Raw genomic sequence first — 15214 nt, 5'->3', positions numbered from 1 at the left:
GAAGCTTCATGGCTCCCCGCAGAAGACAGGAGTGGGAATGGTCCTGGCCTCCTTGCTGGGCGACCAAGCCTGGGAAGCTACCCAAGTCTTGACGCAGGACCATTTTCTGATGGGTCTGCCTCATTTGTAGGCCCACGGGACTTATGAAAAAAAAAAAAGGCAAACAAACAAAGAGCGCAGGAACTAAAAAATCAATGCCATCATCCCACTATAAATCCAGAAGGGTTTTTGTTTGTTTACGTTGTTAAGTAATAAAAAGCTAACCTAGGTTCTGCTGTTGAAAAAACCTAAATTGAATGGGAGCTTACTTGGAAGGGGAGACATTGGCATGTACATCTGTCCAAGCGCTGATGGCCTGGCGCTGCGACCTCTGGGCTCCGAACATGACACTGAATCCTGTGAGCCCACGATAACATTTCCCAGTGTTTCCAGAGTTCTCCTTTCAAGAGGCAGATGGATGTAAGCAGCCATCATCTTTGTCGTGCTGCCTTGGGTGACGTCATAAGTTTCCGTAAGAGCCCTCGGTGATAAGGCCTCCATAGGCTTTGGGCTAAATGTATAACGAGCACGAAATTCCCTTTAACGTCAAAATAAGACCAAAAAAGAAAAAAAAAAAAAAGTGGAATGGTAATTTGGAAAAAAAAAAAAAAAAATGGGGCTGCATGAGTCTGGCTGTCACCAGGATGAGCCCCCCCTGAGGAAGACACCCTGGCAACATCCAGATAATCTTATTATTGGCATGACGTTATCCATGGCGGGGGGAGGGGAGGAAAGTCGCCAAAAAAAAAAAAGCTCGATGGCTCCCTGCGACCGTCCGGGCCCCACACCGGCGTGGCGGAGGTACGACTCGGGGGGGGATAAGGGGACATAGGGGGCAACTGGGTGTTTCGGGGGAGGGGCGGTGAGGTGGGGAATTTTTTTTTTGGGTGCGCAGCTACTCGAGGCTGCGCGGTAGCGGCTCGGCGGGGCGCTGCGGAGCGCGGTAATGATGTCAACTTGTTATTTACTTTCCAAGCCCCGAGTGACGGCGCAGGGCGAAAGGAGAATCAATCAGCCGCCGGGTGACCCTCCAGGCGGAAAAAAAAACCCAACACACGGGAGCCCGCCGGGGCGGGGGAGGGGAAGGCAGCACGTGGGGGCCGGGCCGCGTTGCATCATCCGCCCGGCGCGGGGCCGCGCGCGCCGCCGCCGCCGCCGCCCGTGGCGGGGGGGTGTTGGGGACACGGGTGTGGGGTAGGCACACGGGGACACAGCCGGGAGGCTGGAGAGCCGCAGCGTTCCCGCCGGCCGGCAATAACGCCACGTTCCTGCTGATTCACGGCGGCGGGGGCCGCGTCAGCCCGCCGTCACCCCGCGCGCGGCCGCGGCGTCACCGGCGGAGCGTGGGGGTGGGGGGAGGGGAAGAGCGAGCCCCGGCGGTGCTGCCCCTCCCCCACTTCCCCTCCTCCTCCCCCCCAGCCCCGGGAGCGGAGCGCGGGCCCGCGCGCCCTGCCGGCTTCGGTGTGTCGGGACCACACGTCATAATCAAAATAACAATAATAATAATAATAACAACAACAATCGCGATAGCGATGCGTTCGTGCGCGCCAGGCCTCAGACAATGCGGCCCCTGTGTCGGCCGGCCTCTGCAGAGCCGGGCCTGCTGCACTCCCACCGGCCCCCAACGCCATCATCATAATAATGATGACAGTAATAATAATAACGATGCTTGTAATAACCGCCGCCAACGGCCGGGCCCCCAGGTGCCCGCGGTCGCCCTGCGTGGGTGGGGGTGTGCGGCGGTGGACAGCGCGTGCCCTCCGCGCCGCGCGTGGCGGCCCTGCCTGCCGGGCCGGCGCGAGGGCGAGGCTGTCCCCAGCGTGCGTGGGGGGGGGTGGGTGTGGGTGTGTGCGTGCGCTCCGTGTGTCACCGAGTTTCTGTCACGGGTGGTAGTGGTGGTGTGGGGGGTGTGTGTGTGTTGAAGCGCAACGAGACCGAGAACGACGCGCGGAGGCGAGTGGCCGGGAGTCACCCGAGGGCACCCGCGGGGCGGTGGCGGCGGGGACACCCGGCCCCGTTGCCCGCCGCGTGTGCGTGGGGGCTGCGCGGGTGGGGGAGGGCGCGGCGGGACAGCTTCGCCCCCCCACCCTCCTCGCTCGCCCCCCGCTGTCCACCCCCCCCCCCCGTTCCCCGCCCTCCCCTCCCGCCCGGCGCTGGTGGCGGCGGCGGCGGCCGGGTCCCGGGCGCGGCCCGCTCCCCTCAGCGCCGCTAACCACCGCCGCCGCCGCGCGCCCGCAACGGCCCCGCTCCAACCGACGTCCCCCCTGTTCTCACAGAGCCGGGGCCGAGCGGCGGCACCTCCCGACCGCCATTCCGCCCCAAAACTTTCCGCTTTCCCCTTCCCACTCTCCGGGACTTCCTTGTGCCGCCCGTACGCGGGGAGCGGGGCGGGGGTGGGGGGGGAGGAGGAGGCGTGTGCGGCGGCGGCGAGGGGGGATTTACCGTCTGGGCGCAGGCTGGCCGGGACCCCGGGGGAAGCGGAGTTGCACCATGCGCGGCAAGTGAGGGGAAAGTCTCCGCCAGCGCCGCCCGCCGAAGTTGAGGCTTTCCCCCCCCTCCCCATCCCCCCCCCCATCCCCGCCGGAGCGGGAGCTGCGCCTTGGACGCCCGCTGCGTGAGGTGAGTTTCCGAGGCGGATTATTCATTCTGAGGACCTTACTGTTTTGGGTTTTTTTTTTTTTCCTCTTTTTTTAATTTTTTTTTTTTTTTCTCACTTGCACCGAGGTGACAAGCGTCCTTCCCCCCGCCCTCCCCAGAGCCGAGCCTGGGACCGGGGCCCGTGGCCCCCCACGTCCCCTCGCAGCCTGCCCTGACCCGCCCGGGGGTGGTGGGGGTCGCTCAGGCGCTGCCTGTTATGACGAAGTTTTTTGAACCTGGACGTTTTGGGGGTCTGTTTGGTTTTTTTTAGGGTTTTGTGGTTTGTTGTGGGTTTTTTGGTTGTTTTTTTTTTTTGGGGGGGGGGAGATGTGTGCGGGGCTGCCGTCTCGGTGGCGGGTGTGCTTTCCTCTGCCCCCGAGCAGACCGACCCCCGGTGGGGGTGGGGGGATGGGGGTGGGGAGTGGGCAGTTTCTGGAGCGGCTCCCTACTTCTCAGACAGTATTTTAATGTATTTTTTCTTTTTCTTTTTTTTTTAAAAAAAAAAAAAAGAAGAAATGCTCGGGGTTGGGGGGTGGGGGTGGGAAATGCGAGGTATTCACGCTGGAGTGTGGAGTTTGCAGAGCCCGAGTGGGGGAGGGGAGCCCATTCATCGCCAGGGCTTGAATCAGCAGCGGGCGGAGGGGCCGGTCGCTCCCGCACAGCGAAGTTTACTTCCAAGTAGGTAAACAAGTTAGTGGTGTGTGTGTCCCCCCTCGCCCTCCATACCCTCCCCTCCCCACCGCTGCCCTATGCTGCTGCCAGCCCCGTTGCCGGTGGTGCCGCCGGTAGAGCCCCCGGGGAGGGCTAGGTGGTGGAGGGGGGGGGGGGGGGGGGGGGGGGGGGGGGCGAAGGGGGGGTGCTGGGTGCTGGAGGGGGGAGTTGGGGGCTGGTAGCCGGGCGGTGCGGGGCTGCAGCGGGGCTGCAGACCTGTTGCACAGCAGTTTGTTGCAGGCCGGCGTGCCCGGCCCCGGTGTGGTCCCTGCAGGCGAACGAGGCGGTGGGGGACACACACACGACGGGTGGAGGACACCTTTCCCTCCACCGCTGTCATCGGGCCCGGCCTGTGTCCCGTTTTGGGGGAGCCCGGTGGGATCTCGGGGGTCGGTGTGATGGTGCAGTGTGCGGCTCAGGGTTGGTGTGGTGTGATGTAAAGCGAGTGACCCTTGACCTATTTAATTATATGTTGTTGGGTTCTCGAGTAGACATCCTGCGCGGCACAAAAAGGGGAAAAAACACAAAGCCACACCCTGAAAGTTAGGCTTGCATGTTAATTTCTCAAAGTCGATGTTTAGACTGAATAAAGGCTTTCCTTTATGTTGTCTTAACATGTCTCTTGCGGTTCTCCACGAGGACTTGTATGGCCTTTTTCCTTTCTTGACGCACAAGTCTTGAAGTGTATATATGTGTCTTAGTGGGGGAGGGGAAGTGGTCTGTTTGGTGGAGCTCATGGAGTGTTTCATGAAGAAAAAAAGAAAATATTGCAGCATAATGTTGCAGAAAACTGAAATAACACATTGAAAAGTGCTCCTCAAGTGATAATTTGAATAAAATGGAGTGTAAAATTAAAATTTCAAGACTGGTATTTTAAGCTAATAGCATGAAAACAAATATATCCTGCCAGAGGGAAATCTGATTGTAGGTAATAAATACAAGGTCTTTCCTCGTGACAAATACAATGTCATATCTTTCTTCCTTAGCCCACTTATTAGCCATCCTCTAACTGAGACCGCTGGTGTGGTGTGTACAAGATTTAACATAATATACCTTGCTCACCATGTGGCTGCACATGCTGGATTTAGGCCTCTTCCTGTCCTGCAGTTAGGGTACTGTCAAATACAGAGGCACTAGGCAGGTTTTGAAGCAAATACATTCGTTCTGTGATAGCAGATGTTGTTGGCAAGAGAGCAGGATTGTCCTAGTGTGTTTTGGTGTTGTTTTGTTTTTTTTTTTTTTTTTAAACAATTACAGATAATAATTGCAACATCTCAACGACAATGATAGTAAAAAAGGGAAGCTTTCCCACAGAAGGTTTGTAGAGGGGGTGGGAGGAAAAAGGAAAGCGAGAGGGGGAGGATGCTATCACATTAAAAATACATTAAACCTTTCTTGGACTACATGCAGTAATGCTAAAAATGGTGGAGGCTTGAGCAGAGCTGCTGAAGTCGTCTCAGTTTTACACCTTCAGTGAGCTAACCAACCAACCAAGGCTGTTTTTTCTTCCCCTAAGATGAAAAAGTGTGTTTCAGAAGCAAAGAGGATTAAAAATTGCACATGCATGTAAACACTGGCAACTACACAACTGTCTAAGTCTCACAGAACAAAAAAAAATCCAACCCTGTGCAGATAAATTGTCATCTGAATACATCCACTGCCCATCCCCCACCCGATTAAGTAAGGTAACTCCTGTGTCTTCTGCCATGCCACTGCTGAGTTATGCTGCTTATTATTCTCTTCCGTGCTCCACAACAAGAGTGTCAAAAGAGCAAAAAATAAATGAAATCGTTGATAGAAGGGGTACACGTGTGCGCCTGGAATTGTCAGGCTTCTGCTTCACCAGTTTGTCTGCTTTTGGTCGTCCCATTGATTTACGGATAAACTTCTCCTTTCCATGGCAGCGGGACCAGAAGTAGACCTGTTGTCCACTTGACATGTTTAATGTGCCGTGCCTCCTGGAAGAACTTCCTGAACGGATACTCCTCTGGCAGTGGCAGTTATTAAAGGGCTTACATCACTGAGCTTGGAAGGAGTAGAGGAGAACATCCTTTAGCATGGATGGGATGTTGTTTCTTGGTAGTTGAGATAAGTCAGCAGTGCCATATGCTTAAGATTTAGTGATATGATGAATTTGGTTCATGGTGGAGAGGAGGCTGAAAAACCCATCCTAGGGCTTTAGCCTGGCAATTGCTGTAGATGGAGGGTGGTTGAGTGTTTCCGTGCCATTAGCTTTTGCTATTTTCTGTTGGCTTCTGTTAGAGTCCAGTGCTAGAATTCATGCTGTAGTCGATATTGAACCGATGTTGTTTGTATTTTAGTAGTGCCAAGGGGCCCCCATTCAAATCAGGGCCATTTTTGGGAATATCATAGACGATGGTTCTTGCCCTGAAAAGGTTGTAATGTGAGTAAGTGAGGGAGACAAAAAGCCAGGAGGGTAAATGGTGGAAAAAACTGACTCAGGGGAACAGCAGCTGATTGTAGTGCCTTATCAGTAGGACAACAGTGTGACCTCATCTGGTAGGAGAGAGGAGAGTTGTTAACACCTGGCAGTGCTGCTGCCTATAAATCTGCGGAAAGAGGGTGCGGGCATCCCTTTGCCTTTGTGACGTGTGATCCATACCCTGCATTTTTTTTACTATTACTCTTTTAATGCGTGGTATTATTTTAGATTAGGTATACCAGCCTGCCTATAAAACGATCAAGGTTTTATAACTCTTGAGGGCAGATTCTTTTTTTTCATAATCTTCATTATGAGGCAAGATGGAAGTAATTTTGTAAACTCTTTTTCAGCTGCTAAATTAAACTCCATTCCCTCTTCCCCTCCTGCCTCTTGCCTATTTTTAGTTAGGAGGAAATAGCTGACCTCTTTACAGCAAAAACCCAGACCCCCTGGGTGCCATTTATAGGTTTCTACCAAATGGCCTACTTGGACAAGTTGGTTGAAATTAAACAAAAACATTGGAACTACAGCTCTACATAGGAATAGCAGCCTCCCTGTCAATACAAAATCTGTCATTTTAATGATACTGAAACAAACGTCCAAAGGTGAAAAATAGGGTTTAGGTTATTTTTCTTTTCTTTGGTAGACAACAGAATATTTTAAAGTGGTTTGTTGGTTTTTTTGGGGTTGTTTTTTTTTTTTGTGGCTGTCTGGCCATTAATATAATGGAATTTCATTTAAGAATGACTGACAGTATTCAGTTTTACAAAGACACGAAGCCTCCCAAAGTTAGGACTGTGTAAAAGCTAGGGCAAATCAAAGAAGTGTGTTCAATCTCATAAGAAAAGGTCATAGTTTCTTACCAGTTTTCTTCTTGTGTAGAGATCTTACCCCAGATGGAGATTTATAAATAATAATAACTAATATTTAGTAAATCAATAGAAATAAAAAATTGCTCCTGCTAGCTCAACTGAAAGCAAGTTTAACAGTGGATACATGACTGTTTTTGAAGGTTAAGGAGCACAGGCATCTTGCATCGCTTTTCTTGCGCGTATTTGTATTTAGTTTAAGTGATATTGATGCCATAAGAATATTGGACTCCAGCAGCAGGTATTGGATTTCTTCATTTGTTGTTTGAGGAGAGAAGAGTATGTGGGTGCACATGCAGTCTGTATATTGTCTCTGTAATCCTCTGTCCAGGTCCCAGCCACCAGTCCCTTTCTTTACTTTGGGTTACTGGTATAACTGCAGTAGGAAAAGAGGCTTGGGGTCTGGCACATCTGATCATTTGGCTTCCATTTTTATAATCTTGTTGACTTTATGCAATAAAAGGGGCATCACAGTGTTTAACCCCATTTTTTGACCTTCTCTATTTGTAGTATGGACAATCAATACATGTCCTACTTAAATTGGAGTACGTGTAAAGACTCATAATTTTATATGAAGTTGTAACGGAATTTTATGCCAAGAACCCTCTAGTATCCATATCTGCAATAAAAAATCATGACAATAGTACTGTCGTATGAGGAAGCAATTATTTTAATATTTTAGCTAAGCCCATTGCATAAATACAGTTTGGCTTGGGTGCTGAATCTTACTCATTTGCTATGAGAAGTTAGACAGTACGCTAAACACGTGGAGAAAACGGTGGCTCTTGATGCTTAGATGACACGGCTTGCAGCCTGTTTATGAACAGACAAGTAGCACTAATAATGATATATGTATATACTCATCAAAATACTTTTGTCTAATTAAGTGCTATGTTTTATTGACTCTCTTTGCTATTGGAGGGTGAAACAAGGCTTTTTAAAAAGCAGTGTTCGCCATTAATATGTAATAGTTACTTTATACATTGCTCCACTGCCATTCAAAACATGATTGCATTTACTGACCTAAATTTCATTTGATCTCCCGAGTCTTAGTTACAGTTTAACCTCTTAATACTATGTAGTGGGTTTAGAATGCATTTTCTCACATAAAATCATAATTTTGTTAGGTGGAAAGATGTGGTAACATCAAATGTGATTTTTTTTTTTTTTTTTTTCTGATTGAAACACAACTTTCCCATACTTGCAATAAATTATTGATACGGCAAAGAAGCAATGTTTTTCCCTTAGGCATTAAAAATACTTGGAAAATATCCTTTGACATTATCTTCAAGAAAACAAAGAGAATTTTCTTTTGGTGGATAGATTCCCTTTGTCATTCTGCAGAGTAACACATTTGTTGTCCTCCTTTTTGAAGGCAGCAAACTGCACTGGATGTACAACTTTGGCTTCTGCTGTATTTTGCTGGGTAGCACTATCAGCTCTTCATTAAGCCTCTGCCATTGAATGGAGACTCTGCAGAATATTCTTTGTAGTTCAAAAGTGAAGCCAACTATTTATGTTGTATATTTCTGAACAGAATAATCATGTTAATAGCTCCACTGAAAGGAAGCTGTTGCATTGTTAGGATTAACATATATACAGCTGTTGTTGTGTTTCATGCTTAGAAAGTGTCAACTGATGAATTTGGGCCAATTTGAACACAACCCTCTACCCTACAGCAAAACCATTGGAAAGATGTTATTCCAAAAGAATTGATCTTCACAGTGTATGGTTAATATATACATGAGACTTATAAAATGAAGTGAAAGTACGGATTTTTTGCAAATCCATGTATAGTTGGTAACTTACAGTTAGGAATTGTTATAACCATACAATAATTTCAGTGTCATTTAGCAGCTATAAGTTGTCTGTGCCAGTGGGTTCAGTTTAGTTGCTACTGGCAGAGGATATTTGCACATCCAGAGACCCATTTGTATCAAGAATTTTGTTAGCGCATAGTCTCAGTTGGGATTGTTGACCAGTAATCAGTTTCACAAGTATTAATTCCAATTTCACAAGTATTAATTCTCTTCCGACTCTAACCATTCTATGATTCTATGATAATTATTTAACATGACTATGCTAATTGCTGTATGTGTGTGCATACACAGGTACATACATGTATGTAGCTAGCCTTAAGGCAGTCCAAAAAGTAGCTTTGGAGAAAAAAGTAGTCACCCTGAGGTTGGAGAACGGTATTGGAGTGTGATGGATAGGCTCTTGAACTGGATTAAGGATATCCTTGGGTTTCAGGCTCTTGCAGGAGCACCTGAGGTGGTGCAGAGCCAGCGAAAGGTGTGTAGGACTGGGCCAGGCTGGATGTCAGGTTTCGGGAGAAGGTAGAGGTGCAGCAACCTTCAGTGATGTGCTTGCTGAAATGTGTTAAAAGTCAGGAATGGACGGATACTGTGCTTGTACATCTGACTCGGTATGGTGAGACCAACTGAGGAGGTACCATACATGCCTAGGGGATGCATTCAAACTTCAATATAACAATCTCTTTATTTTTTCCTCCTTTTTTTTTTTTTTTTTTTTTTTTTAATTCTGTTCAGTTTTTGGTTGCTGTTAGAAGTAAAATTTAAACCATGATCTCAACAGAGAGATCAAGGCAAAATTATCCTCTTCCCGAGCGTTCTCCACAGATAGGGTTGAGCTTTGCAGACGGGGTAGGACAGGGAATCCAAGCACAGACAGTGCCTGTTCGTATTGTGGGGATTAGTTTCCAAGGATATCTATCTGGTGTTTTTTACAGTCACAAAACTAACTTAACTCTTCTTATGCCCTTTAACATGCACACATGAATTAGACCTCTAGGAATATGATTATAGAATTGATTGAAACACACCAAATACTTTCTAATTTTTTCAGAAGGTATTTGTAATGCTACCAATTACATGCATTCAGCCATTCAGCTCTATTTCACTGTAGCTTAACTTTGCCGTTTGGTGGGGGTTTTTGTGTGGTTTTTGGGGGGTTTTTTGTTTGTTTTTTTTTTTTACTTTTTGGATTGAGTTTTTTCCTTTTTTGATATAAGAGCTTCTGTAGTTTTATGTAGTTAATATAATTTACTTTTTAATTTGTTGACTTTTAAACTAAAATAATGTAATCTGGAAGGCACAGATAAAAGGCAGGCCTGAGGATTATTCTAATGAGGAGCACATCTTCCTTCCTATCCCAGTTCTCAAAAATGAAAGTAAAGAACAGAGGCAGGTACCTCTTTTAATAACATTGCATGGTGTTCTCAAGACAGATTTTGTGTCACTCTGTGAATGGTATTCAAGGTTTCTTTATTTCCATTTTGACTGTTAAGTGTTTTTGGGGGGTTGATTTGTATTTGCAGGAATCTGTTTTTATATTAAAAAACCCAAACATGCTTGGCTCTGATACTTATATCTGCTTGTATCAGTAAGTATCTTACATAACCAGTTAATTTAAATGAGTCAATTAGTTTAAAAGTAGCGCATGACAGTGTATCGTAAAAATTCATCCAGCTTCCTTCTCACAGGATTTTTTATGTGCTTGGAAAAACACGTAAGGCAAGCTGAAGAGGTGGCCCTAAATGCAGTATTAGAATGGAAGGAAACATCCTATTTATTACATACAGCTCAAATTTACTAAAGCATTAACATAATGATTACTCTCACTGCTGATGAATGAAATCAACTTTTCTGGGAGACCAACATCATGTCTTTACTACTTAGTCTGGTAATGCTGGGTAGAGCTTAGGTAAAAAATAGAATGTAGGTTAGGCCCTGATGGGCAGTTTACAAGAAGGAGGAAGGGCAGGAGTAGGTTATCTCAAAAGCTAGACTCCACTGATTTTAACCTGCTGACTGTCAAGTAGCCAATGGAAATTTTTTAGGAATTTTCTGAACTGTATTTTTTTTCTTGGCTAAGATGACATGCCTTCAAAACACTTATTCCTTTGTATTTCTTCAGTGTTATGATGGTAGTATATATGTTGTGTGGGTATTTTCTAATATGTTTGTGTTATTTTGTGGTTACAGCAATGACTTTTTGTGTGTGTCTGGTTTTTCTAATGTTTTGCGTGTTCATATGCATATGTGCTCACTGCTGGATTACATTTTTTTTATTTTAGATTTTGCTTAGGGTAAACAATATATTCTTCATGGTATCTATTACATTATCAACAGCATATATTTTGGGTTAAAACCCCCCCCACTTGAAATATGGAAGGCTTCTGTGTTCTCTGATGGTAACATGTTAAATGCAATTATGCATTGTCAGTGTGGTCATACTCAGTGAATGGTGGCTTTGTAGATAAGGTTTGTTGTGCACAGCATGTGTTTATGTACATGGCGTCCAGTGTGAAAGAAATTTAATTTCCTCTTACTAAAAATATAGTGACCTGTATCCTGTACATATTTAAAAAGCGTTCAGATAATTACATTGAATGTTTTGTAGTTTGAATACTTCTGTAGTTGTTCACTCCTGTATTCGTATTGCCATGAGATTATTTTGAAGTACGTTTTTCCTTGCTTTTTTTTAAAGTAAATTTGAATATATATCTATTAGAAGAAAAAATCTGTTCCTTAACAGCTTTACAAGGCAATTGATAGGGCATTCCTTTCCACAGCTGGATAAATCATTTACATTCCACTTATGTAAATGATTTATCTGCCTACAATCCTACAGAACTACTGTGAAGATTTTATTAATGATTGGTTTTGAAAAATTTTAAACATCAAAACACATTGTCAGTTTATTTTTTGCTGTTTGCAGTTTATTTTTCGTTTTTTAAAAAGTGTGAATGTTAAATTCTGCTTACTGAAGCACAGTCCCATTTTCCATCAACTTATGAATTAAGACACCAAAGTATCAAAAGAAAATTATGAAAAAAAGTTTCATCTTCCTTTTGGTGGTCAGTTTAGAGTTAGAAGTAATGATTGCTTTAATTTGGTAATCTTCTGTTAATCTGTAAGTTAGTTTCTTGGCTAAAAGAGTTGGGTTTAGAGTAATAGATTGCCTCTGTTAGTTTTTTCCAACCTTTTTATAATTGCTTTTAAACTTTTTTTTTTTTAACATCCCTCCCCCTCCCAATGAAAACTATTGGAGTTTTTAGTGAAGTTTAAGCTGTTTCATTTTAATGGATATTTTCTGTGTTTCATGATTTTTCTTTCTGTCAGCTCCACAATACATAGGTAACACCAGCAAGGACAGAGTTCACGGTATATTTGTGTTCTGAACATTTAACAAATCCTGTTATAGCTATGGCCTGATATTGCAAAAATGTATTTGGCATGTGCAGGAGACTTCTAGGATCAGGCCTTATATGATAGCAGCACAGATTCTTGGCTGATTAAGTAAACATTTCTGAACCTTTTTTAAAGCAATGGATGACGTGTGTGATTTTAGCTTTCGTCCGGACAGTCAGCGTTCTTGTAAAGAAACAGAGATTGTGGTGTCCCTCTCCTTTCCCGTAGCGCACATAAGTAGAGTTTTTTTGTATGGCATAACTTCCACAATCTATTTTGAATACCATTCTTATCTGAATCCTCACAATGTTCTTTAAAGTTTCTGTAGCTGGCAAAGATGAAGTCAAGATTTAGAGCTGTTCCTTTAAAATGTGCAGGAGCTGTGTTGAAATTTACTTAGGCTTAATGTTTTGCAGTGTAAAGTCTAAGACTTAGCAATTTGAGGTTGCAAACACATACATTGAGAAGTTACCAGCTTAGATGGATGATTGGAACCTGTGACTTTTTTTCAGTCAAGTGCCCTTAGTTTTTCGGGCCAGCCTACATCAAAAGGTCTAAGAAACTCTGGCAGCAGCCACCCGTAAAGCAACTGGTGAGCAGTGGCAGAACGCTCTCGTTGCTGCCTGTCTAGATCATGTATAGTCTCAAAACTATTCTGCCAACTGTGACCTACCATTTAAGAAGCCCAACCTGTCAGGTCCAGCATCTGATGCTTGTCTTTTGCATAAGGGTTATAAATGCTGTGCTCTCTGTCGAGACCATGTGCCAGCCGTCCCACGCAGTGATGGGTATACCCCACGTGTTTTACGTTGGCTAGAGGCTGGAGCTATACTTTCTCTAATCCTTTCTGCGATGAATCTCAGCAGTCTGGCTCTCATTGCTTTGTACAGACCGCAGCGCCAAGCCTACCTCAGCTGACTGGTTAATGCCAGCTAAGCAAAGCCTTCTGCAGGTATGAGTCCAGCAACTGGCTTGGTTGACACCAGGGAGGCTCGGTTGGAAGGCAGAAGCCTGACAGTGTGTAGTGCAACGCTTCATCCTTCGTATTAGATGCTAGTCATAGGAAATAAGTATGAAGGTTTCACAGCTTCTAAATGCAAAAAAACCCAACCCTAGAATGGGAATGTCTGTGTGCTGGTGATGCGGTGTATGTGTTTTATTTTAACATACTGTTTTTCTCTGGGGTAGTCGCTCTGTGTATGTCAACAAAGGATATTATGCAGTGGAAAATTATGCAGAAGGAGCATTAAATTTATTTTTCTAACCTTAAAAATAAATTTGTGACTCAAACTTTTTTCATTTGATGACTCAGACATTCTACAAATAGTTGTTTTACATAAATATATAATTATTTGTGCTGCTAGCATTGTCTTGTTATTTTTGTCTTCAGAAATACATATGGTTATTTCTCTGGTGTCTCAAGTGGAGTGAATGTCTTGCCAGCCTATTTAATGTGCTAACGTATGTGAGAAAGTATGCCCTGTGGCCTGAAATATCATTTATGTATTTGCCAATTGCCTCAGTCTTTTAATTTCTGTTTGTATGCATTGCATTTGGTTAGGTTGAATTTATTATTGATTTCAACTGTTTGCAAATATTCTACTGACAGACCGTTTGCTTCTGTCTCCTTTGAGCCAGCATTTTACCCTCATTAGTCTATGGATGTATTCTTTTGAATGTTAGCCAAGTGCATTCATAAAACCAGCAAAATTTAAAAGAAAGAAAAAGTACGAGAGCTGTGAGACCTATTATTTGTAAACAACATTACAAAACTGCCTTTCAGTGTTTGACTCTATATTATGCTATATATTTTTTTCCAAGTTTTTAATTTTCATTCTCTCCGGTTTTCTGAGCTTCTCACTATACACAGCTATTTGCTCATATGTTTTAATTGCTGTTTTCTTTTTTTTATTTGTTTTTGGTACATTCTTGTTTGATTTGTTTTTGAAGACTAAAGCTACTAGGTAAATAAAAGCAGTATTATTTACCAGTTCTCTAATTCTGTAGTTTGAAACCATGGCTTGCAAGCTGCTAGGGGACACACAAACTGGTTTTTTAGAGATCTGTGGGGAAAAAAAAAAAAAGGAAGTGTATTGTCATTCTGTTCAAATTCACTGTATAAGGTATCTTTATAGGTCCACAAATTTAAAGAGATTAAAAACCACTGATCTAATTATATTGTAAACTTCTTAAGGATGTGATGATATCTATTTTTATGGCTTACTGCTTTGTGGGTGTATATATCATTATGCAAGTAATAATACTTGTTTTTACTGATGGTAATTTATACAAACATTAAATTTTGGCATCAGTTTTGTTATATTGTATAAATTTTTATGAAAATATCCCTTCTCTTTTGTAGGGCTGTGATCAGTATTCTCTGATAGGACACAGATTTGTCTGAGCTTTAGTTGCATGAAGAATAATCTAGAGACGAGCATTTGGATTCCCTTAGTTTGTGTTTATCAGGTCTGTCACATAGCAAGCACGCTCAGCTGATTTTTCTTTTCTTTTTGGGGGGCCTTATGCAGTACTGGTTTTGTTTTAGACTCCAGCCATTTATACGGTACCATCACAGTTCAGTAAATCCAAATTCTTGCATCTTAAAATGTCAAGAGTTTTGTTATTTGATGTTACTACATTGCTGTTCTCTCTGCTTGAGAGCAGCACTCCATGGTAATTTAAGGAGGGGTTAGGTAGAGGAGGTGCGTATGGTGAGAGTGGGGGTGGGAAGTAAAACAGGCTCTGGCTGTTTACACATTCCAGGCGACCATAGATCTGCTCTCTTTGAGGCCTGAGATATTTTCCTTTTCACTATCAGTCTTGCAGATCTGGGGTATTTGGGCGCACTGCCAATAAAAATAAATAGTAATATGTTAATCCCTTAGATTGAAATGGAATAAACTGTATTCTACCTTTTTGTGCATGTGCATAAGAGAAGGATTACCAGCACTTTGTAATTAGAATATGACATTTTTAGAAGCACTGAAAATTACGACTATTGCTATACTTTCCTCAAGAATTGCCTGTAAAAGTAAATTTGACTCCTTCCTTCTTGCTAGTTTGTTCCAAAGGGAAAGTCACACAATCAAAATATTTTTGCTAACTAGATTTTCTGTTTTCAGTATGATAACCTTTGGCTCAAGGAGCTGATGATGAGTCTCTCTTCCTGATTTCTATGTAACGTGTGTATGTACATGCATTTTTCATTTATTTTGAGGTGGATTTAGTCTGCTTTGTAGTCTTTCATTTCATTATTATGGTTTTCAGCACTTACGTTTCAGGGTTCTGATGAAATC

At 43.8% G+C, this 15214-nt stretch overlaps 1 protein-coding gene across 1 annotated transcript in view; it reads left to right on the top strand.

Moving 5' to 3' along the window:
• Positions 1-2426: 2426 nt before the first annotated feature.
• Positions 2427-15214, top strand: part of TBL1X (transducin beta like 1 X-linked) — a 201419-nt gene continuing 188631 nt past the window's right edge. Inside the window, exon 1 of the mRNA XM_074147899.1 lies at positions 2427-2658. The gene's annotated coding sequence lies outside the window, so the exon portion shown is untranslated. The remainder of the gene's footprint in view (positions 2659-15214) is intronic.

Source organism: Numenius arquata, chromosome 1, assembly GCF_964106895.1.
Source record: "Numenius arquata chromosome 1, bNumArq3.hap1.1, whole genome shotgun sequence".
NCBI classification, from domain to species: Eukaryota; Metazoa; Chordata; class Aves; order Charadriiformes; family Scolopacidae; genus Numenius; species Numenius arquata.
This window is presented reverse-complemented; position numbering and strand designations above follow the sequence as displayed.